Below are 17497 nucleotides of genomic sequence, written 5' to 3'. Positions count from 1 at the left end.
AGCCACCACAACAACCACCACCACACCACACCTACCACAGCCACCACAACTACCACAAGTAGCCTTCTAGTCATGCGACACAGGCATTGGTGTTGCGTAGTGAGTGAGATTGGCTCAGTGCCGAGAGAGAGAGAGAGAGAGAGAGGGAGAGAGAGAGAGAGAGAGATTAGACATTTCCTTTCATCTCCTTTGAGAGGGAGACAGTTAAGTCGAGTCTGCGTGTGTTGTTTTTGTTTTAGTTCTCTACTTCCAGTTTCTCTCTCTCTCTTTCTCTCTCTCTCTCGGGTCAACTTGCAAGGTCGCTGATTGCCCTGGTACTTCTTCCTTTGTTGATTATTGGCTTATTGAAAAGAGAGAGAGAGAGAGAGAGAGAGAGAGAGAGAGAGAGAGAGAGAGAGAGTACGGTACTGTACCCTGGTTTACTTTCCCTCTTTAATCCTCCTGGTTTCTCTTTCTCAGCTTTACTATCATTTCGGAGAGAGAGAGAGAGTGAGAGAGAGAGAGAGAGAGCGGTACCTTGAGTTACTTCTTTAATATTGTACTTCCTCTCTCTCTCTCTCTCTCTCTCTCTCTCTCTTTCGATTTTTCACTTGCCTCTCTTTGTTCCCAGTCTCTCTCAACACCAAAAATTCGCTTCAGCGTTCACATCAGTGCAGGCCATGATGGTTGAGGTAGGTTAGGGTAGGTTAGGTTGGGGTAGTTGAGTTTAGGTTTGGTTTGGCAACGTAAGGTAACGTTAGACATGGTTAGTTTAGGTTAGGTTTAGTTGGGTTAAGTTAGACGTGATTGGGTAACGTCTCATTGCGTTGGATTGGGTTAGGTTGGACTTGGTTAAGGTACCTTTGGTAAGCCTAGGTTAGGTTTGGATAGGTTTAAATTTGGTTTGGTTAGGTTTTTATGGGTTGGTTAGGTGAAGCCAGGGAAGGTCAATTTTGGTTTCGTTTGGTTAGATTGGGTTGAATATAGTTTGGGGTTAGGTCAGGTAAAGCGAGGTTAATTTTGGCTTGGGCTGGTTTGATTTTGGTTTAGTTAGGTCAGGCTAGGTTAAGGTAAGGCCGGTTTGGTCGGGGCAGGGTAGGGTGGCCTCTCTCTCTCTCTCTCTCTCTCTCTCTCTCTCTCTCTCTCTCTCTCTCTCCGAAATGACTTTCTGCTTTGCTTTTATTTTAATGGACTTCATAACATCTAAGAAATGGCCTCCAAAGTACAGTACTAAAAAGTCTCACGCTTTTCTCCCATTTCTCTTGTACTTCCTTGTTTTATGCCCATTTCCTTTGTACTGCACTCCTATTCTTTCGACTGATCCTTTGTACTCCATCACTCTGGACTCATTTCCTTTGTAGTACTTTACTTTGGGCCCATTTCCTTTGTGGTCACTTTGAACTCATTTCCCTTGTACTCCTTTCCTTTGAACCCATTTCCTTTTTACTCTAACCTTGGGCTCATTTCCTTTCCACTTTTTTCCTTTGCACTCTTTTGTTCGTACTGCCCTTTGTGCATCTTTGCGTTGTATTGAATCTCATTTCCTTTGTATTCCCTTTCCTTTGTACTCCCTTTCCTTTGTACTCCTGGCTCTGTATGTAGGTTAAGGTCATTATTAACATAAGGTTAGGATACAGGTAGGCTGTGTCAGATGAGAGTACTGTAAGTACCGGTACCTGTATGGTTAGGTTAGGGTAGGATGTATAACGTTAGGGTGGATTAGATGAAGGTAAGTTAAATTAGAATGGATACGGCACTGTTAGGAAGATGTGTCAGGTAACGTTAGGGAAGGGTGAATAACGTTAGGTTAGATTAGATGAAGGTGAGTTAAATTAGAATGAGTATTTGCTAGAAATGTTATGAGGGTAAGATAGGTTGTGTTGGATAAGGTAATTTAAGTTAGATTCTGCCTGGTTTAGGTTAGTTAATCTACGATCAGTTGAGCTTGGGGATGTCCTTTCAGTGTACCATATATCCAAACGATTTTCTTCAGTATAGGAGGGAGTTTTCGTAGTGGAGAGGTTAGTCTTTAAAAAAAAAAAAAAAAAAGTGCGAGAAGCTCTCCCTAAGATTAATAAACTTATTTGATAGCAGAAGGGATAAACTAGACAAAAATCACCTTGTCTGAAATACCGTTAGTAAATATATAGACTTGAAATGGGTTATGTTAGGTTAAGTTAGGGTAAGGTAGAGTAAAGTAAGGAAATGTAAGGTAAGGTAATGTAGCTGATGTTAGGTTGGGTTAGATTAGGGCAGGTATGGTTAGAATGGGTTGGGATTAGGTCGAATTCGATTGAGTAAGGCTAGGTTGGGTTAAATTAAGTTCTGGGTTTGCTTAGGGTAGGTTAGAATAGTTGGTTTTGATAAGCAAGTTAAGATGTGTTCGGTTTGGTTGGTTGAATAGTGTTTATGTAAGGTTAGATTAGGTTCTCTGTTTAGAATAGGTCAGAACAGGGGTGGATTAGATAGGCTAAGCGAATTCTGTGGGTTAGTTGTGTTAGAGTTTGATGGGTAAGGGTGGATGGGATGGGGTAGGTCGTGTTAAATTGTGCTTGATCACATCTGATAAAGTCGTCATTCTGTCTTCCATTTTCCTGGTCTCCACTCCATCTCCCATTCCTATTCTTCTTCATTCTCTCCCTCCTCCTTAGTTTTTTATACTTCTTGTTCAGCCTTTCTTACTCTTGTCCTTTGCATGTTTATTCTCACTTCATCCTCTCCTTCACCCCTCCTCCTCCTTCTCCTCCTCCTCCTCCTTCTCCTCCTCCTCCTCCTCGAAGTTATTCCCATCCCTCCTCTCCTCCAACATCCCCCTGTCCCGCCCTCCTTTTCTCTCCTCCTCTCCCCACTTTCTCTCTTTTCCTCCCCCTCCCTCCTCTCTCTGTGTGTTCCTCTCCATTCCTCTCTCCCTCGTACCCGCTTTCTGTCTCTTTGTCTCTCATCTTCGTACCTATTGTGAATCTAGGACAAGCCATTGAATGTAGCGGAAGGTCAGTGTTTTAAGTCCCGCAGACCAACACAGCGGTTCAGTACATATGTACACACGTACAGTACATTAGACATTACCCAGTACGCACATACAGTACATTAGACATTACCCAGTACGCACATACATTCAGATGTATGGTACTGTACATACAGAGACGAACCGGGTACATACTGTAGATACGTGCGGTGTGTACATCCTTTGTTTCGCGTTGTACCTTACCCCATGTTTAAATGTTGTTCCGATTATCTGTCATTTTTCTTTCCTCCATCTCTCTCTCTCTCTCTCTCCCGTAGTCTGCCCCAATGCGCAGTTGAGTGACGCAGTCAGAGGCACTGGGCATTCTCTCTCTCTCTCTCTCTCTCTCTCTCTCTCTCTCTCCCCCCCAAAAAAAAAAAAAAAATCACGTCAGAGAGAGGAGGGGGGGAAGTTTGTGATTACTGATGATGTAGTTCGGTACTGTACGTGCATACATAATGAGATCGATTAGTTAATAGGCATAGATAGATTGAAACAAAGCTACCGGGTACGGATTGATAGATAGGTAAATGGATCAGTGGCTTTTCCTCTCCCTTGCTTTCCTTTTTTCTCTGTTTCCTTCCTGTCACTTCCCTCCCTCTCTCCCGTGCCGCACTCTCCATTATTCCTTTCCTTCCTCTCCCCCCCCCCCTCTCCATCCACTACGTCCCTCTCCCTATTCTCTTCCTTCCAATCTCCTCCCTCCTCCTTCCTCCTTCCTTCCTTTCTCCTTTCACCCTTCCTTTATTCCTTTCCTTCCTGTCGCCTCCCTCCCTCCCTCCCTCCTTCCCTCCCTGCCTCTCTTAGTCATAGCGGTTGTGACAGAGGAAATGGCAAGGTAGATGACCCCTGCCTCGCACCTGCCCTGCCATGCCACACCTGGTCCCTTTAGACGTCCTTCCGTTTTACATCTCTGCACCTACCCCGCCTCATCCTCGTCTTTCTTCACCTGCCCGGCTGTGTCACACCCTCCTCCTGCCTCACCCTCTTCTACCTCACCTGCCCTGCCTTGCCTCACCATCATCTGCCTCACCTGCACCCTACCAAGTCTAACCCTTTTCTGCCTCACCTGCCCTGCCTTCCATCACCCTTGCCGTTCTTTTGCACACCTGTCCTACACATGTACAGATACACCTGCCTAACACACCCTGCGTCATTCATACAGCTGCATCTCCTTCATCACACCTGTCATTCACTCGTTAGGCTTCCTATATATGCACACCTGTTATCTTTACATCATATCCCCCCCCCCCCTCCACACACACCACATATACCTTAACCCACACAGCTCACTTCTTGCCTCCTAATATTTTGGCTTACACACCTGCTACAACACAACTGCCGTTCAACACACCTGCCTCGCTACACACCTACATCACCACACACCTGCCTCACCACCTACCTGCCTCACCTCACACCTACATCACCACACACCTGCCTCACTACACACCTACATCACCACACACCTACTTCCTCGCACCTATTTCTCCTCCCCCACACACACACACATTGCCTCCTCTCTATGACCCCCAGCCAAGCTACGCACTAACACCAACACAGGGTTTCCCTCTTAACGATGTTCTAGTTTACATACGTCTTACTTTCTAGCCTATTGCGAATGTTCTTAATTACGATATTCACGTTTTAGCTTTTACCACGAATGTTCTTAGTTGTGACGAACTGAGAAGGTCGTGTTGTGAAGGTTTGGTACAAGTTTCCCAATTACCGCTTTAATTCACGTGCGTCTTCTGCAACAATCGATTTTAGTTACGAGTTTTTACAGCACATCATAGTACAAATATTCTTAGTTACGACAACTTTTACGTCTGTATACGAGTGTTCTTATTTGCGATATTTTCTGCGCTCTACTTTCTACAAGTGTTCGTAGTTGCGACAGTCTCATTTTACTGTAAATGTTCTTAGATACTAAACTTTTACGTCGTAAGCTTTACTACGAATGTTCTTAGTTATGAAAAAATTTACGTCTTAACTTCTACTACGTGTTCTTAGTTAAGACAGCTTTTACGTCTTAGGCTTCATCTAGTAATATTCTTTGGCTAATACGTCTTACCTTCTGCTACAAAGAGGCTTACTTACCACAATATTAGAAAGTGTATTTATGTTGGTTTTTGGTGCGTGATGATGATGATACCGATAATAATAATAATAATAATAATAATAATAATAATAATGATGATACTGATGATGATGATGATGAGTATGCAGCTTTGAATAGTTACGAAAGACAGTAAGAGCAATGGGGATTTTCCTGTGGTTTACCAGATACGCAAGTCTCTCTCTCTCTCTCTCTCTCTCTCTCTCTCTCTCTCTCTCTCTCTCTCTCTCTCTCTCTCTCTAACCTTCACCCCCTCGTAAGATAAAATACCCTCTGTCGGATCAGTGCACAATAACAGATAAACGAAAGATAGTGAGATAATGAATGAGATAGTTGGAGACCAGAGTTTGATATGGCGTACCTAGCGGAAGAATAGAGTGGGGGTTATTTAGATAGAGCTGAAGGTTAGAGATAGAGAGTGACGGGTGAGATAGTGGGAGAGAGGGGTTAAAGATAGTGAGAGTGGAGGTTAGATGGTGGTGGTTTATCTGAATGAGGCCTTGGTGTTGGGGGCTGAGAAAGAGAGAGAGAGAGAGACAGGGAGAAATCGATAAGGAAAAGGAAAAAACGCAGGAGGGAAAGGAAAGACATGAAGTTGATGTCAGAGGAGTAAATAGACTGAGAAGTTAGGCTAATGGGAAGTGAAGTCAGAGAACTTGAAAGAAATAAAAGGCGAAAAAAGGAAGGAGGGAAGAACGAAGCATACAGGAAGTGAATGAAGGGAGAAGTATGAAAAAGGAAGAGAATGAAGAAGGAAGGATACATGAAATGAATGAAGGGAGAAGTATGAAAAAGGAAGGGAGTGAAGAAGGATTGGGAGGAAAATTGACATAAGTAGGTAATGAAAAAAAAAAATACTAGTAGGAGGGAAGAGACAAAAGATGAAGGAAGGAGGGAAGATCAGGGAAGCGAACGGAGGAAGGGGAAGTATAAAGAAGGAAGAGAATGAAGGTTTCACAGGAAGTTATTAAAAAAAAAAAAGTTGGAAGGAAGGAAACCATTGCCGGAAATAGCTCTTTGTGTGGGAAATAGCTGTGAAGAATTAAGCTTTATTGCAGAGAGAGAGAGAGAGAGAGAGAGAGAGAGAGAGAGAGAGAGAGAGAGAGAGAAGGGGGGGAGGCAGAATAGAATAAAGGAAGTAGAAGAGAGAGAGAGGGGGGGGGAGAGGCAGAATAGAATAAAGGAAGTGGAAGAATGGTAGGAAGGGAATGATGACGATATAGAGAAAAAGGGATCATAATGAACGAAAAGAATAATAACAGGAAGGAAGCCGTGGCAGGAAATAACGCTTTGTGTGGGAAATAGCCGTGAGAGAGAGAGAGGAAGTGAAAAAGATGAAAGATCACAAGGGACATACGGTTCTGTAAATTAATCTGTCACTGGAAATAGCGGCGAGAAAGGATCAGCGGTGCATTAGAATGAGAAGCTGAATAAGGTCATTTTCTCTCGCCACTACAACTCTCATGTATGGTCCTTCTGAAGACGGACACCTTCACGTGGTAGCACCGATATAACAGAGCTGCACCGGGGGTAGACGTGCACTCTTCTGGACTATAGGAGGCTGATGAAGGGCCTTTCTTTTTCCTTCCACTATTCGTAGTCCCCCTTCTCATGTATACTGTTCACTTTATTTATTTATTTATTTTTTGCAAAGAAGTCTCCAAAAGCCCGGGAAGTTGTACTGTAAAAGAAAAATAAGAGGCGAAATTCATGATCCGTTATTTCAAGACGCCTAGACACATTGCTCTTAAGAGACTAGATTTCATAGACAGAGGGAAATGCAGACTGAAGAAAAACTGTTCCGTTGGTGACCTGGTGTAAAATTGCCAACTCCACATTGGATTTTGAGCAATAAGTAGAGATTAACACTATAATACAGTGCTAGTAAGAGACGGGGGAGGGGCCACGGAAAGGATGCCAGGCCATAGTATTGTCTTAGTTCGCTATTGAGCTGCGGGAAATAGCCTGCATAAGGGCGGAAATCTATGTCAAGTTAAGGAAAAGGAACCGCAATAGCATTTTTTTTTTCTTTTTCCAGAGGCAATAGGGTTGATGCGGTACAGAGGAAAACTTTCAACTTGCCTCTCGTGCAGCTTCAGGCCTATGATTCGCCACCCCCCTCCTGCCACTCCACGCCGCCCTCCCACATGCACCTCAACCTTGTTCTTGTTGTTTCAGAGGCAGGGCGTTGTTGATACTGAGACGAACTTTGAACGACATCGATATAGAACTCCAGCTTTCTCAAGGTTAGTCATTTATATTTTTTCAGCAGTTTCACCTCGATGTTTTGGTTTATTATGTCCTGTATTATTATTATTTTATTATTATTATTATTATTATTGTTGTTGTTGTTGTGATGGTGGTGGTCTGTATCGTTACTGAAGGAAGATAAGCTTTATTGAAATATTGTAATATCCCCACTTGAGGAAACGTTTCAGGCGGTAAGAAACGTTTTGCGACGCGTGTGGTATGAGTCAATTTCCCTGAAAATTGTAAACAAAGAAAGTTGGGAGTTGGTGAGGAAGGTTGGTGGGCGGCCTTGATTTCCATTGGTTGGTTCTGATGGTGTGTGACGTCACGGGCTTTGATGGGGAGTGGTTGATTCTGCTGGTGACGTCACGGGGCTTGACGGGAATTGATGGATTCTGCTGACGCCGTGACGGACTTCGATGAGGATTGGTTGATGCTGTGGTGGTGGTGGTGGTGGTGGTGGTGGTAACATCATAGCCCTTATTTGTGATTGGCTGTTGTGGTGTTGACATGAGGGTCCTTCCTGGTGAGGGGGTGGCCATGAGTGTGACGTCATCACTCCTGTTACGGGAATGCACATTGTCGTCACCAAGCTTTCCAGTTATGTCACTTGATGATGATGATGATGATGATGATGGTGCTGATGTGGTGCTGGTGGTATGATTATGGTGTTGGTGATTGTAACGAGTATTGGTGGTGGTGGTGGTGGTTGTTGTAATGAGTATTGGTGGTGGTGGTGAATATAACGAGAGTGTTGGTGGTGGTTATAACGAGGAGTATTGTTGATGATGATGATTGTAACGGGGAGTATTTGGGATGATTACAACGTAGTATTGGTAATAATGATGATGATTGTAACGAGGGGTATTAGTGATAATTATAACGGAGTATTGGTAATAATGATTGTAATGATGAGCATTAGTGATGATGATGATGGTGGTGATGATTGGTGGTGGTGACGTCACAGAGGTCCTTCTTGGTGAGTGGTTGGCCATGGGAGTGACGTCACCATGGCCGTGTTACGGTGGTGCACATGTCGTCACCAAGCTTTCAAATTACGTCACATGGTAGCCAGGCCGGCGTAGTGTGACGGGTGTAAGATTATGTAGTGGTGTCGCTGTGTTTTCATGTAACGGAACTGGACTACTGTAGATTTCGTAACACCTCTTCCTTAGCAGTTTATTTCCATATATCTCAGTATTCTCTTGTGTGGTGTTGATGCAAACTTTGTCGAGAGTAGAAAGTTATAAGTAACACAGAAGAGAGTGTTAAGGTGTAGGACGTAAAATAAATCGCTAATGGAAAGGTACGACAAAGTCTTCAATGCCCCTGAAAGTTGCGAAGCAGGAATGATAAGAAGCGTAAGAGTAATAGTAGTAGTAGCAGTAGTAGAGTTGGTAATAATAATCATAATTATCATCATCATCATCATCATTATCCGGACCTCCTTTCCCACCTTAGGGCCGGGTATAATAAGGGTTGTTGAGATTTCTTTTTTTTTTTTCTTTATCCCTAGGGTTCTTCCTAAGTCGATTAAAATGGTGTGTACAATACAGAGCGCCCCCAAAGTATGATTTCGCTTTGTTGAATTAATATGAGTGAGATTAAACTGCATTAGGGTGAAAATGGCAGCGAGAGGGTTGTCAGACTTGCGTAGTGCTGAGAGGAGTGTAAGGACGGGTTGATATTTTTTGGTCGTGGTGTTAGCATTGTGTGTCTGACAGAACCTTACAACACTTCTTCATTGTGTATAGGTAGGCTCACCAGAGGCATTAAGACGTGTTCCTTGGTGGAGGTGAGTTGTTAGCATATGTCTCTGTATAAGGTTGATAAAGTAACGGGAAACAGCTCCTTATAAGACTTGTTCATTGTGTACAGGTAGGCTGTGTGTTAGTATCGTTATTGGTCTGAGTAAGGTAGTCTTGTGGGGGTAACGGGAAACACCGCCTTATAAGACTGGGCCGTCGTGTGCTTTTGCTTGAACAGCAGCAGTAGGACGGGTGGATGTTGCAAGTTAGTCCTTGGTGGTGGTGAGTTGTTGAGCATAAGTTTACGTAATAAGGTGGGGCAGTAGTAGTAGTAGCAGCAGCAGCAGCGCGAGGCAGCATTGAGTAATACTTATAAATCATGTTAACTAAGGCATTAGGAAGGGTTGGTGTAGAATAAGGCGTTAAATAATGCCTTGGTGGTGTTAAGAGGCATAACCTAACATCATACGGAGGTGGATTAGCAGTAGCGGGAGGCAGCACCTTTTAAAATCTTTTCAGGATGTTCATGATGTACGGTAGGCTAAAGAGAAACATTAAGAAGAGATGATGGAAAATAAGGCCTTGGTGGTTACGTGGGTGGGCGTGGGATGCATAATGTACTGCCGTAGGTAGAAAGGTACCGTAGATGGATGAAGTTTGGGTATGGCAAGCTGAGTTTTATATAATGATTTTGCGTGTGTGTGTGTGTGTGTGTGTGTGTGTGTGTGTGTGTGTGTGTGTGTGTGTGTGTGTGTGTGTGTGTGTGTGTGTGTGTCGCTAGGCAGAGAAGTTTGAGGGAGCAAAGTAGGCAAGCCTCATGATAGTGGAGTCATGGAGAGAGAGAGGGAAGGGGGGGCAGTGGTTGTTGGTTGGAATGTTGGTGGTAGTAGCAATAAGGTGGTCGGTAGGTAGCTAGGTGGTATGGTAGTGAATCATGTATGTGTGTATGTATGTATGTATGTATGTAGGCAGGTAGGATGGTAGATGGGTAGAAGGTAGGTAGAGAGGTCGGTTAGTATATAGTAAGGTATAGAGACAGGATGGTAGGTAAGTACAATTATTTGAGATGAGCAGAACGGTAGGTAAGTAGGTAGGTAGATGGGTTGGTTGGTAGTGTAGGTAGGTAGGTAGGCAGGCTGGTAGTTTGGGTGGTGGATAGGTAGGTAGGTAGGCGGGGTGGTGGTTTGTGAGGAATGGGAGGTATGCAGGTAGGTAGTTAAGTCTGTGGATAGGCAGGAAGGCAGGCAGACAAAGAATGTGCGGCATCTGGATAGGTAGGAAAGATGATGGATAGGTATGTGTGGAAGTAGGATGGTATGGTGGAAGGCAGGTAGGTAGGTAGGGAGATGGGACGGCAGGTAGGTAGGATGAAAACCAAATAGACAGATGAGAATGTGGAGGTAGAAACAGGTGGTCACTTTGGGCTGTAAGTTGATAGTAAGGATGGTAAGTAGGAAGGGCTGGAGATGGGGAGGCAGGTAAGTAGGTAGTTATGTAAGTAGAATAGTAGTTGGGTAATCGGGATGGTAGGTAGGAAGGGATCGTGTTCTGTAGACAGGGATAGCGATGGGGAGGCAGGAGGTAGGTGGGCAGGTAGGTAATTGGGAGAGAGAAAAAGGTGATGGAGGGGAGGGAGGGAGGGAGGGAGGGGAGGCATTTCCTGCACTCCCTCCCCTTGTTCTACCACCCTCCCTACCCCAGCTACCACCATCCTTATCACAGCTACTACCACCATCCCTACCACAACTACTACCACCATCCCTACCACAACTACTACCACCATCCCTACCACAACTGCTACCACCATCCCTACCACACCTACTACCACCATCCCTACCACTGCTACCACCGTCCTTACCACAACTAACACTATCCCAGCTATAACTCACAGTCCCTACCGCAACTACTACTATGCCTGTCACAACTACCACTATCACTACCACAACCTCTTCAACTACCACAGCTACCACCACCATCACTGCCACGGCGATAGAAGTAGTTTTGGTAAGATAAGATTTCTCTCTCTCTCTCTCTCTCTCTCTCTCTCTCTCTCTCTCTCTCTCTCTCCCCCCCCCCCATAGCTTTACTTATTAGAGGGGGGGGTGGGGAGGTGAACTCAGCGTACCCTTTGCAACCACCCACAACTACTACCACCACCAGCTGCTACCACAACTACCAACATTATCATCACAGCGACCAGTACAACCAAAATTACAAGCATTCCTACCGCTGCTCCCAACTTCACAACTGCCACCACTACCACAACTACCGTCGCTGTTGTTATAGCTACCACCACCGCAACCACCATTAATATTATTATTGTAGGTTTGCTTTCATATGACGGAACTGAACCACTCAGCTTGAAATTGGTAAGGTAGGAATGAATCTCCTTGGTTACTTGTCAAATCAAGCCTCCACTTAAACAGCTGGAAAGGGTTAAGAATTTGTCAGGTGGGAACAGACTAATCATGTATTCTCCACATCTTAAGTTACGATATGCATTGGTCGTAAAGTATTTTGGAGAATCGGGCTGTCTCGTATTCCTAAATATTTTCTTCTTTCAAGATCGTCAGAGTTACGACAGGTAATTAGTCGTAAAATGTGTTGGTGAATCTGGCTGTCTTAAGTTACGATATGTGATTGGTCGTACAGTGTGATGCTGAATCTGGCTGTGTGCTCAGTTATGATTGTCCACTCCCCTAACTAACGACCCCTAATTGCAATCAGACAGTCATTAATTGCATGTTCAGGGGCGCGGCTGTTAGGTATTTAGCATTTGGCACACACGCTGCTGGCTTTCCTCTTGTTTTAAGCTTTATTTGGATGGGATTAAATCTGAATAGACTGTTTTAGCAGCAAAACAGTTTTCATTTGGGTCTGAAGTGTAGTAAAGTTCTGTTTGTATCTGTATATGATTGTGAGTGTATACCTGTCTACCTAGGCTATCTGTCTTTTACCTGTCTATATCTGATCTTTCTGTACCTACTTACGTACAGTACCGTACATGCGGTATATTGTCATTGTTTTGTAATCACGAGGGACGATGTATGTTTTTGTGTCCAGCGCCAGACATATTACTGGCCGCTTGAGATATGACAAAGGTCAACTCAGGGAACGTAGGTTTTTTGCCAATAGTCGAACATTCTTGACATTTAGTAGTAGTAGTAGTAATGATCAGTGTCAGTGAAGGCTTTTACTTTTGTCTTTAAGATCAACCTCTTGTGCATGGTGACGTCTTTGTTTTAATCTATACCCTGCTTACTTCTAACTAGCGTAAAACTGCCATCCCTTTGTCTTGAATGTTGAACTGTAACAATTGGTGAAAACTTGACTATAATGCTAGTCACGAAGAGGATCTATGGAAAGGATGTTGAGCCATAGTACTATCTTATTCCGCCTATGAGAAATATTCTGCAAAAGAACGAAAATCTCAGCCGTGTGAAATGAATGAATGCCAGCGTCCTATAGGCATTGAAGGACTCTACAGGGAATTATTATTATTATTGTTATTTATTATTATTATTATTATTATTGGTAGTAGTCGTAGTAGTAATATTACTTATCTAGTTGTATTTCTGAGAGTATCAATACATATGTTTTAATTACCGTTACCGCCATCACTAGCACAAATACCACCATCACAACTATCAGCATCACTACCACAACTACTACTATCCCGATCGCCACAACTACCATCAGCCACAACTACCATCAGCCATGTGACCTTCATTGTCTGCTTCCTTGTCACACACACACACACACACACACACACACACACACACACACACACACACACACACACACACTTTATATAACTACATGGACATGATTATAAAGTAAACAAACAAACAAGTCACCTTCATGCACAAAATCTCACTAATACACACACACACACACACACACACACACACACACACACACACACACACACACACACACACACACACACACACTAATCCCTGGTTGATATTGGGCGTTATGTAAGGTTGAAGGTGATTGGTGGACAGGCTGATGACGTCATTCCTTAAAGCTGCTCCCATTGGCTGACCTCCTGACCTCTTCTCACCTCGCGTGTTGTTGTTGTCTTTGTTCGTCTTCTCTTTCTTGTTTTTGTGGTGGTCATTTATGGTGGTGGTGGTGGTTGTGAAGATGAATATGATGATTTTTTTTGTAGTTGTAGATGGCGGTGGTAGGTGATATGGATGATGATGATGATGATGATGGTGGTGGTGGTAGTGGTAGTCAGTGTGGTTGATGGTGGGTGTTGTGTGGTTGTGGTAGTTGTAAATGTGGTTGGTTTTGGTGGTTGTGATTGTCGTGAATTGCAGTCGTGATGGTGGCTAGAGTAGGCAGAGACGCTGGCAGGAAGGTAGTGAGACTGGCTATGAGGCAGGTGACAGTGCAGGTTTAGGCAGAAAGGTTGTAGGCAGGGTAGGTTGGGGATAGAGGCAGGTAAGAGTCTGGTTTAGGCAAGAGGGAGGTAGGCAGGCAGGAGACGTAGGCAGAGGGAGAATGCGTTGAAGCAGGAGAGGCAGGGATGAAGGCTGGTAAGAGTGGAAAATTATGCAGGAGAGAGGAAGGCAGATGAGAATGCAGGTTTAGGCAGAATCAGGCTGTCAGTTAGGCCTAGTAGGATAGGATTAACACTTGGATACAAGGGAAGGCAGGCAGACCTTGATTAATTAATGAAAGACCAACAGACGTACAGGGAGGCAGGCTGGCAGGTCTTGAAATATGTAGACTGAAACTCAAGACATACTCTGGCAAGCAGTTAGGAAGCCATTGAGACCCAGTGCTGACCAGACAGTCAGGAAACAGACAGACGAACAGACACAGACGGACAAACTTAGAGGTCCACAAACAGATAGAGAAGGGGACTCGATATCGTCTGAGTCACGACGAGGCATAAAGTCTGTGATAAACGTACAGACACAGACAGACACACAGGCCGATTATTATATTCAAATCCCCAAACGGAAGGCGAAGTTAAACAGTCAGACAGACACAAACACGTAGACTGACAAGCTGACTTCGATGTGCGTTGACAGGTGGGCAGATGCACAGGTAAGACAGACAGACAGACAGACGTGAGAGTAGGCGGACAGACCATAAGATCCTCAGTTAGACAGACAGAGAGAGGCAGACAGACTGAGCCGTCCATATATAGACAGACAGGCATAAATACAGACTGACAGACCTTGAGATCTTCAACTAGATACACAGAAAGGCAGACAGACTGACACAGACCGAGAGGCATACAGGTTTAGTTAGACAGACATATCGGTAGAGGCAGACAGAGGCATGCATACAGACAGCCAGAAATGCATGCTTACAGACACAGATAGAGGCAGGCAGAGGGGCAGACTTCGAGATCCTGCGATAGACAGACAGAAGACAAACCAACAAAGGCAGATAGGGTCACTTCAAGTTGTTCAGGCTGAATGACAGATAGCAGGACGAAGTAGGATGGTAGAGGACATAGAGAGGCAGACAGGCGGATTTTAAGATCTTCCAGCTTAATAGACACGGAGATGCATTTAGGCAGACGCACAGAAAGGCAGACAGGTAGGCTTCGAGATCCCTAACCAGACAGAGACAGGAAATCTTGCAGATAGACACAGAGACGCAGACAAGCAGACCAGGAGCTTCTCAGACTGACAAGGCAGCATTTCATTTGGGCGCAGAATCCAATTCGCTACCGGTACTGTTTCTCTTGGGTGCCAATATACCGCTTCATTTAGGCGCCAACATATCGTTACTAATCTTACTGAACCCACTTTAGGTTGGGATAGGTTAGGTTAGGTTAATAACGATATGTTGGCGCCCAAATGCAGTGGTATACTGGCGCCCAAATGAAATAGTAGCAGATTGGGTTTTGTGCCCAAATGAAATGCAGCCGCTGACAAACAAACAAAGAGAGAGAGAGAGAGAGAGAGAGAGAGTGCATACAGGCAGACCCACAAATCCCGTTAAACACTCACAGAGGTGGATACATACATACACACACAGAGACGCATGCAGATAGACTCAGACAGAGGCGCGTACACACACACACAAACAAACACACGGTCAGACATGGAGAAGCATATGGACAGACAGAGAGGCAGACAAGCAGACCCGGAGCTCCTCAGACAGGCAGGCAGGCAGTGGTGGTGCTGCTTTAAACTGTGATCGATATATCCCAGCTCCCACGGCGCCCTCCCTGCCCCTCCCCCCCCTTCAGGGTAGGAACCAGGCAGGCAGGTTAGGCAGAGGGTAAGTAGGTAGGTGGGTAGGGAGGTAAAAGGTCTCTAGGTAGATAGGCAGATGTAAGCAGGTAGGTAGGTAAAGTGGGTGGGTAGGTAGAGGATAGGTAGGTTACGCAGATGGAAAGGTAGGTAGATGGGTGGGTGGTAAGGAAGGTAGATAGGTAGAGGTTAGGTTGATTAAGTTTGTAGTTTTAGGTAGGTAGATAGTATAGGTCAGGTGAGATAGGGAGTGAGGCAGGACAAGGTAGGGTAGACAGGGTAGGAGTGAGGTGGGTTAGGCAGAGCGGAGACGAAGCAGTTTAGGCAAGGTCAGGGTGAAGCAGTTAGGAACATGGTCAGGCAGAGAGAGGGGGGGGGAGTAGGCAGTATGAGAGTGAGGCGGGAATAGAGCGGTGATGCAGCAGGGTAGGATAGGCAGGTCAGGGTCAGGCAGAGCAAGAATTATGCAGCATGGAGGGGTCAGGTAAGGAAGAGAGAGAGACAGGTAGAGAAGCGAGGTAGATTTTTCAGAGAGAGAGAGAGATATTGGAATCTTAAAAAAAAAAGACTGGAGGTTATAGGCAGAGGGAAAGTAGATTGTGAGAATCGACTATACTTCATTCACCTTAAATCTTTGCCCTTTTGTGGTCTATTTACCCCAGGTCCGTGGCAGAATAAGGCAGAATTACGGCTGTGCATTCCGTCCATAACACTTCCTCGTGACTAGCACCATATTCTAGTGTTAATCTTCCGTAGTTTTAAGCCATGGGGAAATGAGAGTACAGTTGCATGCATGAAGGAATGAGAGAATCGTTTATCATTTGCATTAGGGAATTGGGAAAAAAGTGGGGTAAGAGTTCATTGCCATGCGAGTGCTACGCGTCTACCGTCGTGTAGAAAGGATACAACAGGCGGTTCAGAAAATTAGTGCACACTGAAGTAGCGATAGTAGAGGGTTAATGATGCACGTGGACAGAGAGAGAGAGAGAGGACAGAGAGAGAGAGAGAGAGAGTCAGATTCGAAAAATGAGAGGAGTTTTTAGACGAAAAGCGTGTGATTCTACCCTGTATAGGTGAGCTGCATGTGATGAGGCAGGGTGAGGAGGATAGTGGGTGAAGCTGGATGGGATGGATAGAGAGTGAGGCAGTTGTTGGGGTGTGACAGGGGAGAGTTAGGCAGAGGATGGGTGAAGAGTTAGGCATTACAGAGGTTAGGTAGGGGAGGGTGCGGCAGTGCAGAGGTTAGGTAGGGGAGGATGAGGCAGTGCAGAGGTTAATTAGGCAGAGGATGAGGCAGTACAAAGGTTAGGCAGATGGAGGAGTGAGACAGGGCAAATGTTACTCAGAGGAGGATTAGACAGTACAGAGGTGTGGCAGGGGAGGTTGAGGTAGGGGAGAATGAGGCAGTACAGAGGTTAAGCAGAAGAACATGAGGCAATATAGAGGTTAGGCAGGGAAGGGTGAGGCAGTATAGAGGTTAGGCAGGGGAGGTGAGGCAGTATAGAAGTTAGGCAGGGGAGGGTTGAGGTGGCAGGCAGGCAGCTGACGACCAACATAGCCGCTGACCTTGGTGCCTGAGAACAGAGCCAGGGGGAGGCAGGAACGAAAGCCATGGATCCTCTCCCACCCAACCACCTACCCAGCCACTGCTTTCTGGTCAGGCAGGGAGTAAGGTAAAGTGAGGCAGGGTGGGGGACGAGGTAGAGGATGAGGGAAGGAGAGAGGAAGAGCTTAAACAAGGAAGCAGTGTGAAGCAGAGAGATGGTGCAGGGTAGATAGGCTTACAGGGTGGCAGGCAAAGAATGAGGCAGGAAGGCTTGGACAGGGAGGGAGGAAGACAGAACAGACATGGAGGCAGGAAGGGGGAAAGGCAGAAAGTGACGGGAGACAACTTAAACAGAGAGACAGGGAGAGTCGGCAGAGTTTGAGGCAGGGAGTTAGTCGTTGGGAGGCAGGGAGACATATAGGGACGTTGGGAGAGGATATAATTTAGACAGGCAGGGAAGGAGAGAGAAAACTTAGACAGGGAAAGCCGGCAGAGGCAGAGATACAGGGAAGCAGGGAGGTGTGGCGCATGCGTGAGTACAGCCTGGTGGTGGTGGTCTAGTGGTGTTGGTGTCAGTAGTAATGTGTGCAGCGCCGGGGTGGCTGTGTGGCTCCCCGGGTTGCTGGT

General features: G+C 45.4%; 1 protein-coding gene across 4 annotated transcripts in view; it reads left to right on the top strand.

The window, feature by feature from the left end:
• Positions 1-17497, top strand: part of drn (zinc finger AN1-type doctor no) — a 72447-nt gene that overhangs the window by 10865 nt on the left and 44085 nt on the right. For 2 of the 4 annotated variants that reach the window (XM_080278175.1, XM_080278172.1), the window contains exon 2: positions 7278-7345. The gene's annotated coding sequence lies outside the window, so the exon portion shown is untranslated. Of the gene's footprint in view, positions 1-7277; positions 7346-17458; positions 17496-17497 lie in introns of those variants that run through there. The other 2 variants (XM_080278176.1, XM_080278174.1) reach the window with 1 other exon arrangement.

The sequence above is a fragment of the Coenobita brevimanus genome, chromosome 72 (genome assembly GCF_032717465.1).
Source record: "Coenobita brevimanus isolate Jiangsu-jjx chromosome 72, ASM3271746v2, whole genome shotgun sequence".
NCBI classification, from domain to species: domain Eukaryota; kingdom Metazoa; phylum Arthropoda; class Malacostraca; order Decapoda; family Coenobitidae; genus Coenobita; species Coenobita brevimanus.
Note: the sequence above shows the minus strand (reverse complement) of the source record. Positions and strands in the feature narration are given on the sequence as shown.